Source organism: Andrographis paniculata, unplaced genomic scaffold (assembly GCF_009805555.1).
Source record: "Andrographis paniculata isolate CXL003 unplaced genomic scaffold, ASM980555v1 Contig86END, whole genome shotgun sequence".
Taxonomy (NCBI): Eukaryota; Viridiplantae; Streptophyta; class Magnoliopsida; order Lamiales; family Acanthaceae; genus Andrographis; species Andrographis paniculata.
Window position 1 is genome coordinate 1,070,271 of NW_026137624.1, and position 14,356 is coordinate 1,084,626.

The following is a 14,356-nucleotide window of genomic DNA, read 5'->3' on the forward strand; positions in this document are numbered from 1 at the left end:
GAAGGAAAAGAGCAACCGACCTTTGATAATTCAAAAGCCGATGAGATTTTTGATATTTTGCTATCGGATGGTCAAATCCGAATTCCAAAGGGGCAAAGGTTGGCTACTAAGGAAGAAATCAAAGGGAGGCCGTACTGTAAGTGTCATAACTCTTTCACACATAATACAAGTCAATGCACTCATTTTCGAAATGAGATCCAAAAGGCTATTAAGGCATGTCGGCTCAAGTATATTACTTTGGGAGTAGAGCAACAACCGTTTCCAAAAGTAACCACAACAATGGTTAATATACAAGCGAGTTCCAGATCGGAAAAAGGGAATTCATCAAACAGTGGCCGACCAGAAGAGAAACTCAAAGTCTGCAAAAAAATAGTGGCTGAAAAATGGGATAATCAAGACGGTTCTTTTAATGTGGAATTAAAGGAGCAAGCTTTGGTTCGGGACCACCCGACTAGGAGGACGGGTGCGGTCGGAAGCAAATGGACTCGAAATAAGAAACCTTTAGCAATTGATGTGGACCCTCGCTTCCTTGGCATGAATCGTACTCAGATTCGGAATACCAAGCGCAGATATGTTGCGAGATACAGGGACAAGGGCGGAATATGCAAGGCACTGATAATTCTTCAGAAAGAGGTCGGTACTTACGGGTCGCCTCATCAAAGCAACAGAACGACACCCGAGGTGCTGCTTAGTATGCTGAAGGAGGTCGGTTCCTCAGGGTTGTCTCGTTTGAACAGCCGAATGAGGCAGAAGGGGGTCGGTCCATGCAAAAGAAGGGTAAAGGCTTACCAGATGAAAGAGTTGAAGGTTTCAGGTGTCAACATTACGATAAGGTTAACATTAACCCATCAATGGAGGAATTTCGTTTGGAATCTCTGACAATTCAACCTGAAATTGAAACCAAAGATCAAATTCCAGAAACCGTTTCAAGGTCTGTCAAATCTCGATTAGGGCCACGTATCCCCTGCCGAATGACAGAAATTAACTGGGTCGAAGAAGAGCCTTTGTGGGCACGTCTGGTGGATGAATTTATAGAAGAGCCAGAATGGGCAAAGATTCCGGATCCTGATTTTAGGTCAGAGGTCCCTCCAATAGTCTTCCCTCCCATTCCAGAAGGTACGACGTCCCATTTGAAGCCTCTGTACGTTAATGCTCATATTTGTGGGAAATCAATCACAAAGGTTTTTCATAGATAATGGGGCCGTCTTCAATGTAATGCCATTAAAGACTCTCAAGAAGTTAGGAAAGGGAATTCACGATCTATCTCCTGTGGATTTTGAGATGACTAGCTTTACAGGGCAGCCGACCAGACCGGAATGCATGATGGTCGCCTCAATTGAAGTCGGTCCAAAAAAGATTTCCTCTGTTTTCTTTGTGGTGGACGCAGACACTACATATTCAATCTTACTTGGACGAGATTGGATTCATGCATCTAAATGTGTGCCATCCACACTGCATCAAGAATTAATGTTCTGGGAAGGCAATCAGGTCTTCAAAATGGAAGCAAGTGACAATCCATTCGGAGCATCAGAACAAGTTGAAGAATCAGTTTTTTATTCTGGTCATGTACCTTCAATGTCTCAGTTTTTTATGGCTAATGAATACCCCAAGAAGGGTTTTAAATTCATCAGCCAGAATTCAATGTTCTTTTAAAAGAACAGTTGTACTGTATGGCTCTCAAGAAAGCCAAACCTATTTTTATACTATATTTCTTATGGAAGGTGCAGATTTACGAGATTGTAGTTTACTTATTAATCAGTATTATTTAGACCAGCTTTTGAAAAAAGTAGAAAAAAATAAAAAGATATATGATGTTCATTTCCAAGAAGCTGAACAATTTTGTTGCTCTGATTTATTAGAGAAAACAGAGCCAGCTTTCTCAGCACAAGATCCTTTATTGGATTTCAACTTAGGAACCGACCTGGTTCCAAAAATAATCAAGATGAGTGGTTATTTGTCTGAAGAGCAACAAAAATTGATGCTCGAGGTTATAAAAAACAATATTGATTGTTTAGCTTGCGATTATTCAGAAATGCCTGGTTTGGAACAAAACCTGATAGAGCATCGTTTGCCTATTAAAAAAGATTTCAAGCCTTACAAGCAACCTCCAAGGCGTATGAGTCCTGATTTAATGCCTTAAATCAAAGAAGAAATTCAAAAAATTCTTAAAGTAGGTTTCATTCGGCCTTGCCGTTATGCAGATTGGTTGGCCAACATTGTACCTGTGGTTAAGAAGAATAGGAAGATCAGGATATGCATCGATTTTAAAGATCTTAATATGGCCACTCCTAAAGATGAGTATGTGATGCCTATGGCCGACATGTTAATTGACTCAGCAGCAGGGCACAAAAATCTCAATTTGATGGATGGTTATGCAGGATATAACCAAATCTTTTTGGCAGAAGAAGACATTCACAAGATAGCATTTAGATGTCCAGGAGCGTTAGGTATTTATGAGTGGACGGTTATGCTTTTTGGCTTGAAGAATGCTGGGCCGACTTATCAGAGGGCCGTACTCAATTTTTTATGATCTCATTGGTAAGTCTATAGAGGTATATATTGATGATGTTATCATCAAATCTTCTAGTTTCGAGGGACATTTGAGAGATCTTGAGGATGTTTTCAGTCGGATGAAGAAATACAAATTGAAGATGAATCCAACCAAGTGTGCTTTCGGTATATCAGTTGGGAGTTTCTTGGGTTTTTTGGTTCATGAAAGGGGAATCGAGATTGATGCTAATAAAGCCAAGGCTATCCTTGCCAGCCGACCACCTAAGATAGTTAAGGAAATTCAAAGTCTTTTGGAGAAGGTAAATTATCTCAGGCGGTTCATTTCCAATGCTGCTGGCAAGGTCAGACCAATCACTAAATTATTGAAGGTAGGAGGAAGCGCCTTTGAGTGGGGACCAGACCAACAGACAGATTTAGAGGCTATAAAGCAAGCATTGGCTCAACCACCTGTGTTGATGCCTCCCAAGGAAGGTCGGCCCCTCAAACTTTATTTGGCAAATACCTATGAAGTGGTCAGTTGCTTATTGGCTCAAGATGGTGCTGATGGAAAGGAAAGGGCAATTTATTATTTGAGCAAGACTCTCATAGGACCAGAATTAAATTATAAAATGCCAAAGAAGATGTGTTATTCATTGGTGTTTGCATGCACCAAACTTGAACATTATATGTTACCCAGAAGACTTGAGGTTATTTCAAAGATTGATCTCATCAAGTTAATTTTTCAAAGACCTACAATGCAAGACAGACTTATGAAGTGGACCATTAAATTAGCGCCTTTCGATTTGTATCATTCCCCTTTGAGGGCGGTCAAAGGCCAAGTAATAGCAGATTTTTTGGCAGACTTTGCAAGTCGTGAGGAGCAACCGACTGGGTCTGTATCTTATGTAAGCACCCAAAATTGGTTAATGTTTTTTTTATGGTTCTACCTCAGGAAAGAGATCGGGCGCATGTGTCTTGTTGGAAGGACCAGATGGCCAAAGGGTCAGTTTGCAGTTGCAATTGGAAGCCATGACCCATAATTCAGCAGAATATGAGGCTTTAATTTTGGGATTAGAGGCTTTGATAGCCAGGAAAGTCCAGTCGGTTATTATAAAAGGGGATTCTCAATTGGTGATTAACCAGGTAAACAAACAGTATGTTTGCAATTATCCCCACCTACGCAGGTACAGGGATTTGGTAGGTCGGTTGCTATCAAAGATCTCCGAAGTGATAATTGAATTCATCCCTAGAAAAGAAAATCAATTTGCGGACTACTTAGCTCAAAAAGCTAGCAAGGGAATCCCAAAAGATATATGTGTAGAGGTCGGTCCAGAGATAGAAGTTGGAACGGACTGAAGGACAGAACTTGTCATGTATTTACAAGATCCATGAGCAAATGTACCAATTGGAATTCGATTGAAAGCATTGCGATTTCAATTGGTAGAAGGAGTGTTATATAAAAGGACATTCGAATGATTACTCTTGAAATGTTTGGGGCCCAACCAGGCTTTGGAGGTAATGACAGAAGTGCACAGTGGAATTTGTGGAGCTCATCGGGCAGGTCTGAATATGAGATGGGCTATATATCGTTTAGGTTTCTTTTGGCCAAAGATTTTTTAAGATTGCATACAATTTGCCAAGGGCTGCCAAGAATGTCAGAGGTATGGGCAGTTAATTCATTTACCAGTTACAGAATTGCAAGCTATGGTAAAACCATGGTCTTTTAAATCTTGGGCTATGGATATCATTGGTAAAATTCATCCTCCCTCATCCAAGAATCATTATTTTATTCTGGTTGCAACAGATTATTTCACCAAATGGGTGGAGGCGGTTGCTTTGAAAAATGTGGATCAGAATGAGGTGATTGATTTTGTGCTGAATCAGATCATATATAGGTATGGTATTCCTCATTCAGTAACAACCGACCAAGGTCTGGTCTTTACTGGGGAAAAGTATTCAAGCTTCTTGGCGGAATTTGGTATTCGGCTGAATCATTCTTCGCTTATTATCCCCAAGATAATGGGCAGGCGGAAGCCGCTAACAAGATCATTATTGGGATTACCAAGAAAACGATTGAAGGGAATCCAAGGAAATGGCATTTGTTGTTATCCCGAGCTTTATGGGCACATAGGAATAACAAAAATTCTGCCACAGGGTTTTCACCATATCAACTCACCTTTGGACAAGATGTTGTGTTGCCAGCCGAAAATCAAGTTTCATCTAGACGTACGAACTTTACCAATGATGAATTCACTGAGGAATATCAACAAATTATGTTGCAGCAATTGGAAAATCTGGATGTCAACCGACTTCATGCAATTGATCAGATTGTGAAGCAGAATGAAATCAGGGCTAAGTCATATGGAAGGACTGTTTCGAACAGAACATTTAAAGAAGGATACCTGATTTGGAAGACTATCCTTCCAACATATAAGAAGATTGATCAATTAGGGAAATGGTCTCCGAATTGGGAGGGGCCATTCATAGTTCAAAAGGAGATCGGAAATAGTGCCTTTATTATTATAAATCAAGAAGGTAAAAGGGTACACGATTGTATTAATGCTAGATATCTGAAGAGGTATTTTCCTGCCTTTTCAGATAATAAGAAAGCATGAAACAATAATTTTATTCAGAACCCATTTGCCAAGGGTTCGAACCTAACAAGGGTTCATTCATTATCAGATGTTGAGTTGTGCAGATGATTACTTTCTTCTGAGTCAGAAGCTTCATTCCAGTGATCAGGGATTAATTCCGATTCTTCATCAATAAGGTCCTCTAAGCTAGGTCGGTACTTCTCCCACTGATCTTGCATCTTCTCAAGATCATAGTCGGTGCGAGCTTTCATGTCTGTCACAGCTTGGCGCTCACGATCAACAAGAGTGCGTAATCTCGAAAAGACTACGCGTTGATTGGAGAAGGTATAATCCCAGCCAAGGTCTGGGAGTATGGTTGTCATATGGTGTTCAATCAAATCCATGTGATGATCAATGTCGGGAAGGCGATTTTGTATATCCCGAAGAATCTCATATCCTTCTAGCACATTTTCCATCAGGCAAATAACGCGATGAATGGTTTTTCTGCCTCGTTGGGAAAATCTGAATTTGAAATATAATTGCTTGAGGATGCATAGCAGATCTTCGGCATGGCCTCCAACTGGATGATTACCCACAAAAAAGGGTTGAATAACACCTTGCCAATTGTTTACAGGAACATGAGGACGGTGGGGTGGCATTTTAATATCTGTTAGCAGGTGTATTCAAGGTTTGATTTATGGATAGACGTTTGTTTGCTGGTTTGCAAGGACTACAAGTGTTTATAAAGGAGATGAATTGATTGGTTCCCCGGAGGGTTGGAAATTTGGAAAGTGATCCTTAACAATAGGATAAAAATTTTATTTACCAAGTCAAAGTTTCCAAAAGGGATCCAAAAGCAAGTTTAATTTGGGACCATTTGTCTTATGTTCTGGAGAGTCGTCTGTTATTGGCAGCCGACTGGTACTGCCTGATAAGTTGGGATCGGGCGTGAATCTTTAACTCCTGGTCCAATTCGGCTGCATTGTTTCTGTATCGTTCAATCAGGCGCTGCTCGTCATTTATGTGGCCTTCCAGGACAGATTTTTCTTGACGAAGCGCCCTCAGTTCTGCTTCTTTTTGTTGAATTGATTCTTCTATCTGTGCCTTGGCGTTGTTAAGGCCTTCTAGTCGGCTAGTCGCTTGTTGAATGGATTCCTTGGTTTTGGTCAAGGAAGCCTCCAGATTTATTCGATCCTGGTCGGGCAAGGGTGTCTCAGTCGTCAAAAGTTGAGCGAACAAAACTTCATTTCGGAGTTCAGATAGTCGCTCCATCAGTTGGTGAAGAATCGAGATAGCAGCCGACTCTGAAGACATTTGAAACAAAAGACCATCAATGGCTTGAAGAAGGCTGTCAAGCAAGTCTGATCCCAGGTCGGTGAAAGATTGGTTAACAATCTGTGCAATTATAGTTCGGATATCCGTCGGAATGGGGACAGTCGACAAGAGGGCTAGATCAGAACATCCTTGGAGGAAAGGATGTTTATTTCAGACTGAATGGAGCATAAATATTGAGAATTGATTGTGGAAATTGTTCTTACCTCTGGACGGATGGTGGTCACAGAAGGTGCCAGAATAGCCATAGGTCTGGAAGGATGAGCGACTGGTACTTCGATAACTGACTCGTCGGCTGCTTCGAATGGGCGTTGAGGTTTGGATCTGAGTCCCTGAACAGTGGGAATGTAGTGTATTCAATAGCATGAAAAACACTAACTTGTAATTTGGAAAAGAGGGTATCGAGCGTGTACCAAGTTAACAGAAGTCTCTGAGCCAGAGGAAGGGATTTCTTGTAATATTTGCAAAAGGCCCTTGGTGGAGCAGCTGCGGGTTCTTCCTCGTGTCTGTTTATTTCTGGTAGAGGGTCCGCTGCCCTTGGGTCTGCCACTCTCAAGTCGGCAACCCCCAGGTCTGCTGCCCTCGGGTCTACTATTCTCAAGTCGGCAGCCCCTAGGTCGGCTGCTCCTATGTCTGCTACCCTTTGGTCGGGTGCATCTGGGGCGGCTGCAACGAGTTCGTCGGGAGCATCACGAACGGCTGCCTCAGGGATAGTTCTGTCTTTTGAGGCGACCGCAGCAGAAGCAGTCGCATCACTGTTTGATGAAATCCATGTTGTTGCCAGTTCGGCTGGTGAAGGCGCCTGTATCAAGGTATGCCGTTTGGTCGGGGGTTCAGGTGCATAAAGTTGGTCAGTTGGTGATTCTGATGATTCGTTTGGAGTTGGAGCAGTTGGGGCAGTTGCTCTGACCGAAGTCGGACCTGTAGATCAGAATGATGGTTGATAAAATGTTAAGTACAGAAGTTGTATTGAATCAGGATTATTGGAAAAGTACCTGGATGAAGTCGGGGCTTTACAGGTGCCCGACCTGATGAGCGGTCTCTTAAAGGCTATTGATTGTTTCCAGATGAGGGAATAGCTTGAGTCTGAGGAGCTCTTCTTTTCCTCTGTGGAATGCCCGGCCCAGTGCCTTGAGTAATTAATTTCCTTCGGGTGTTGGTCAGAGGGGTCGCCCCTAATATCAGCGCAGGCTGGGGGAGAAGGATGCCCAGCAGGCGATCTTTGTCAAGAGCAATTAAGGCCCAGGTAACCGACCACCATTCGCGAAAGGTTTCAATTGAAACTGGAGAAGTTTTGAAAGGGATATAGGAGTTGGAAGTTATGTAATTGGTGAACTGGGATATGTATGGGGCAATAAAACCAGGAATGACTTTCCCATCTGGGCTCTGAATTATCAAATGTGGACGGGCTAGGACCAGGTAAGCCTTGTTGGCATCCGAATTGGCGTGCCAAAAATTGAGGCTGATAGTTAACGTTATAAAATGCTTTGGGGGCTTTCTTATCAATTTTCTTGCTACGAATAAGGACCTAGGCTTAAGAGCAGCATCCCAGGAAAAGGAGTAAGTGGGATGTGGAAGTGGGTCCGGTTTAGACAAAGGTGAAGGTACAAGGAATGGCCAAAACATGCCAGATGCATAACCAATATACCTTCTATGTATGTAGAAATGGGTGTTATTACGATTATCGGCAAGAATGGCAGTTATGATAGGGTCGGAAGCTTGGAGGTTGTTGCGACCCAAACAAAGTCGGTTAAGGGCTATCCCTAAAGATTTGTCAGGTGGTGGGGCAACAGGAGGGAGCCAAGTTGAAACGCTTCAGGGAAATAAAGACGGAACCACAATTCTAAAAACCAAAAGGGGCCTGATGCAGCAGTATCTAATTTTTTACCATCCTTCTCTGTAAGGCGGGTGCTAACCCTGGATAATCCCTCAAAAAGATTGGCAAGGAAAAGAGTGTCCAAAGAGAAGAAACGACCACAGACTATATGTATGGCTAAGTCAAGATGAGAGGGAATGACGCATTTCGAAGGAGAAACTACAACATACTTACATAGCCAAAAGAGTAGGAAAGCTGTGTGCTCCCGGTCGGTAACAGGGGTCCCATCTGCTCCTTGTTGATCATTTAAAAATTTGGTCCAGCCCCATTCCTTCACGTCCGTCAGATGAGTTTTGATGTTATCATGAAGACGGGTAGCGTTGTAGTTGGGATTGTTGATAGCCAGTAGATTTCGTGCCTCCAAGACCTCTCTCATTCTATATGAGCCTTCAGGGGTAGTGCAGTAGGGGCGAATGGTCGGAATGAACATTTTCGTCGCAACAAAAGCTGTTTCAGGGGCTGATCCGTCGAAAGGAAGTGCAGGTATGTATTGATTAGCCATGATTCTGGGGTTGCAAACTTTGAGGAAAGAAGAAAGTTGATTATGAGGTTGCAGAGACGGTTTTGTAACAAAGGTATGGTTGTATCTATGTTACGAACTTCCAAACGGTGATTGAGGAATGGCGTTTGAAAGTCCGATGGCGGCGGGCAAGTTGTTACGTGTGAAATTTATAATTAGGTTAAAAATTCCAAGGTAAAAGGAAAACATGGGCCAACGATTGGGTTGGTTGGAGTGATCGAGGGGTATTGTGAGAAAATCAGGTGAAAATAGACGTGTTTCTAAGGAAACCGCAAGACGGAAGGTCCGCAAGTCGGAAGGTCCGCAGGTCGGAAGGTCCGCAGGTCGGAAAGTCCGCAAGACGGAAGGTCCGCAGGTCGGAAGGTCGGAAGGTCAGAAGGTCCGCAGGTCGAAAAGTCTGTAAGACGGAAGGTCCGCAGGTCGGAAGGTCCGTTGGTCGGATGGTCCGCAAGTCGGAAGGTCAGCGGGTCGAAAGGTCCACAGGTCGGAAGGTCCGCAAGTCGAAAGGTCCGCAGGGGGGAAGGACCGCCAGTCGGAAGGTCCGCAAGTCGGAAGGTCCGCAGGTTGGAAGGACCGCCAGTCGGAAGGTCCATAGGTCGGAAGGACCGCCAGTCGGGTAGTCTACAAGTCGGGAGGTTTGCGGCTGGACCAACAAGTCGGATGATCTATAAGTCGGGAGGTTTGCGGCTGGACCAACAAGTCGGGAAGTTGGCGGCTGGACTAACAAGTCGGGTGGTCTGTAAGCCGGAAAGTTTGCGGCTGGACCAATAAGTCGGGTGATTTGTAAGTCGGAAGGTTTGCGGTCGGACCAATAAGGCGGAAGGACTGCGGTCGGTCCAAAAAAGACGGAAGGTTTGCGGTCGGACCAACAGGGCGGAAGAGCTGCGTTCGGGCCAAAAAGGCGGAAGGTCTGCGGTCGGTCCAAAGAGTCGGCCGATTCGTGGTTGAATAGGCAAATCGGTGAATATGGAGGTCGGACACTGTTGAAAGTGAGTAAGAGTGATAATTCGATCGGCTGAGGGCACGTATCAGCAGGAGAGGGGTTAGTAGACGGTTGAAAAAGAAGTGTCATAACCGTTCAGCCGACGGTTTCCAGTACCGTTTATAAAGAGTATTTAAGGATTAGAATTTGCAACTGACAAAGTATCTTCAATCAACTTCAAACGACGACAAAGTCAGTGATTCGGGGATCATCATTTAAATTTTCAGCATTTTAATTTCCAGTTAATTTTTTGTACCGTACAGTGTTTAGAGATTTCTAATCTCAGATGCTAAATATATCAAGTTCGAAGATAATTTCCTATTTTCGGATTTTACTTTTTGTTTGTTGAAAAAATACATCAACACTTTTATTTTAATTAAATCTAAAATATACAATAATTAAAATATTTTTTTAGAATAGCATTATTTAAATTAAATTTATTTTTTATTTTTTATTTTTTCAATAAAATACAAATATAATTAATACTACCTCCGTCCCATAACATAGTATCCATTTTTTTCATTTTAGTTCGTCCCATAACAAAGTATTCATTTCCTTTTTTAGTAACTATACTTTCTACATAACATTACAAATACCCTTACAACTTACAATATATTACATAAATGTCATTACCTTTATATCACACATACTAATAAGGTTATTTTAGTCATTTCTACTTTATTCCTACTATATTTCAATATAGTATTAATATTTCTAAAACTACGTGCAAAAAGCAAATTGATACTTAATTTCGAGACAGAGGGAGTACATAAATTTAATAAAAATATTTTCAATTTGTTTAGATAATTTAAAATTTTTAAATGTAATTAATAAAATTTTGAATAAATTATAAATTTTAATTAAAAAATATATTATTTACGATACTAAGTCCTATTTGGTCATTTTAACCGTTTAAAAACAGTTTCAACTTTATTATATCCAAATAATTTTTATAAAAATCTGCTTTTATAATATTCATCAAAATATAAAATCGAACCGCTTCTGCTTTTGATTTATACTTCTACTCTTGTTTTGGTTTCTACTTATTTTTTAAACCAATCCAAATAGACCCTAATTCTGCTTCAATTTCAATGTAACGGCGCATTTATGAGCGACGACTGCACAGAAGTCAGCAAACATTAAATTAGCACAGAATTCCTCAGCGGCACATTAACTTTTGTTTGTCAGCGGTAGCTGCGCGAAATTCCGGCGACGGTTGCATAAATTCTGCAAAGACTCTTTCAGCTCCTGCATTTACTATGGTTTGCGACGTGTTTACATATTTTCTCGCTACAATTATTACCTATATTTACTGCGTCTACACCCCAGCTGCATCATTTATTGCCGTGCGCTCTCCCAACTGCTTTATTAAAATCCTGCATTATTATTTAGTCAATTTTTTATTGTTTTATGTATTTTATTGTAGGATCTTCTACAAGGTAGGTAGTTCTTAGCAAGTTATAGGTAGTTATTTTAGAGGTAATTAATTATTTATTGGTGGTTGTAACCGCCAAACTTCTAAAAGTTTTATTCTCCTATAAATATACTCTCTCATGATATATAAAATATACATAATTATACAAAAAATTCATCATTTCATACACTTTATTTCCTCCATTTCTTTTTTCTATATCTTTTATATAGTTTAACAATATGAGATTTTCAGTTTTGGTTCGCAAGCAAGCGTCTTCTCCCTCTTTTCTTTTAATTCCTAAATTTTATTTTAGCTATAAATTTCTATCATACTTCTCCACCTCACATTCACCCAATTCGCAATTGAATAATTCAAGTTAGACTTTCGACAATGATGTGGAAGGGCGGTAGAAGAGTTAATTATCAATGTCTATGATCGTATTGTATTTATTAATAGAGACTAGGTGGTTCGTAGCAGCTAAGTACGTGGAAGCCTTATCGACCTGCTTAATTATGAGTCAAATTTAACCCCGATTAAATAGGGGTATCAAATGGGTAAATAATTGTAAAAAATATTTTTGTTAAAATATTAATATATATTCAAAACAGGGCCGTAAATATAATCTAAAACATGGTCATGTTGAGAATAAAGTTGTAAACATTGCCAGAAATATGGTTGTATTGACAATACGGATATGAACAAGACCGTGTTCAGAACATGGTCGTGAACAGAGGCATAACCACGGCCATGTTCAGTGCAGGGTAATGAACACGGCCATGTTTAGTGCATGATAATGAACACAACCATATTGAATCCAACACAGCCGTATTGGTTGTCTAAGTTGTCAGTCACCTTTTTGAATTACTCCACGACTATATTCAAACCAACACATCCGTGTTCGGTCCCTGTCAGATACCATGAAACTAAAATTTGATAGTTTAAATGAGAAAAAAATTGATTAAAAAAAAAATCAATGAGACTAAAATTGATAATTATAATATAGAATGTGATCAAAATTGATAATAATAATAATAATAAAATCAATTTGATCAAAATTGATAATTATAATATAAAATGTGACAAAGATTAACTTTTAAAATAATATTTGATCTAATATTTTTTAAAAAAAAAACATATATATAGGAAAACTAAAGTCCAAATAATTTGTTTACCTAAGATTTTTTTTTTCCACTACTATATCCAATACTCTTTCCATCCTTTCCGGCTACGATATCCCCTTAATATAACACGAGAATTTAAAAGGAATATAATATAATAAAAATAATTTTGAATTAAATTTAAAATAATTAATTTAATTAAACTTATAAATTAATTTTTTTTAAATTAAAGTATATAACTCTTTTCCAACAAACATGATAAATAAAAGAATGACAAGACAAATGAAACATGCATAAATAGAAAAGTGTGAGATAAAAAGAGTATAATTTATCCTCTTACAAACATCAATATTCAACATAAAATATTCCCTCTGTCTCAAACACCCTGCAATATTTTTTTTAAAATATTTCCAAATTTAGAAATATTTAATAATATTTATATACATATATTAATATATACTTCACTTTATTTCATCACATCACTCAAATAAAAAGACAAATAATCATTTCTTTCTCCAATCACATCACTTAATATGCAAATTATCTCAAATTAGCATATTTAATACTCCTCATCTAAATTCTCGTGCCAAACATAAATGTTGCACGGTGTTTGGGCCGGAGAGAGTATAATTTAGGGGAAAATAAATCATTTTTGGTTTCAATATAACCAAAATTTATCAATTTTGGTCACAATATAAAAAAACTCATCAATTTTAATCTCATTATAAATAATTTCAATCAATTTTGGTTTCACTATAAATAATTTCAATCAATTTTGGTCCCACCGTTAAAAAACTAACGAAAATTACTGACGTGGACGTAACGGAGTTGACGACACAGCTGACCTGAAAAGTAGACGGTCATTTACAATTATACAAGGTCATGTATATTTCAGTATACAATTATGCACGGCCATGTATATTTCAGTATACAATTATGCACGACCATGTATATTTCAGTATACAATTATACACGGCCATGTTTAATTCTACGTGGCCGTGTACTTTTCTATTTTAGTTTAATTTTATTTTTTTGTTATTTTTTTAAAAAAAATATTGAATTTAGAATAGTTGATAAAATTAAAATGGAAAAAATTAATAGTAATCATAATATAATTAAAATGTATAAATTTTAATTCAAATATAAAAATTTATTAAATATGTTATTTTGAAAGATTTTGTCTAAAATTCTACTATTTAAAAAAAAAAATCCCTTTTAAAAACTTTCAATTACAAAACTATTTTTTATTTTTTTTATATTATATTAAAATTTTATTTTATAGTTCAATACAATTTCAATGTAGACATATATAATTGTATTGAAATATAAAATTAATTTTTAATACTATAATATACAAAAATAAAAAATAGTAATGTAATTGAATGTTTGTAAGAGAATTTTTTTTGATAAATAGTAAAATTATAGATAAAAATTTTCCAAAATAACATATTTCATAAATTTTTATATTTGAACTAAAATTAATACATTTTAATTATATTAAAATTTCTATTATTATTACTCTCTCCGTCCCACATACCATGTCCACGTTGCCGTTTATGTCCGTCCCACATACTATGTCACTTTCCTTTTTTGGAAAATGATTATACACTTTAATCTCATTTTAAACTTTTTAATTTTATTTTTTTAAAATTTTAATTAAAGTAATTAGTTATCTTAATTTTAATTTATAATTATTTATATTATAGGATAATTATTTTAACTAATACATTCTTAATTATCTATTAATTACACACCTTCTAAAATACCGTATCTACAGTGTAACAGACACGGTATGTGAGATGGAGGTAGTATTATTTTTTTTCATATCTTTAGATAATATTAGAAAGATAAGAAAAGGGTACAAATTCACTGATTTGACAGAATCAAAATTCTCTTTCAACTTTTTTAGTACACAACCGAAAAAATAAACTTAATCTTATCTAATTGTATACAAAAATATACATAACCGTATGAAAATATAACCGTATATAATTGTACATGGCTGTCTACTTTCCAAATCAGTTATGTCGTCAACTCCGTTACATTCACAT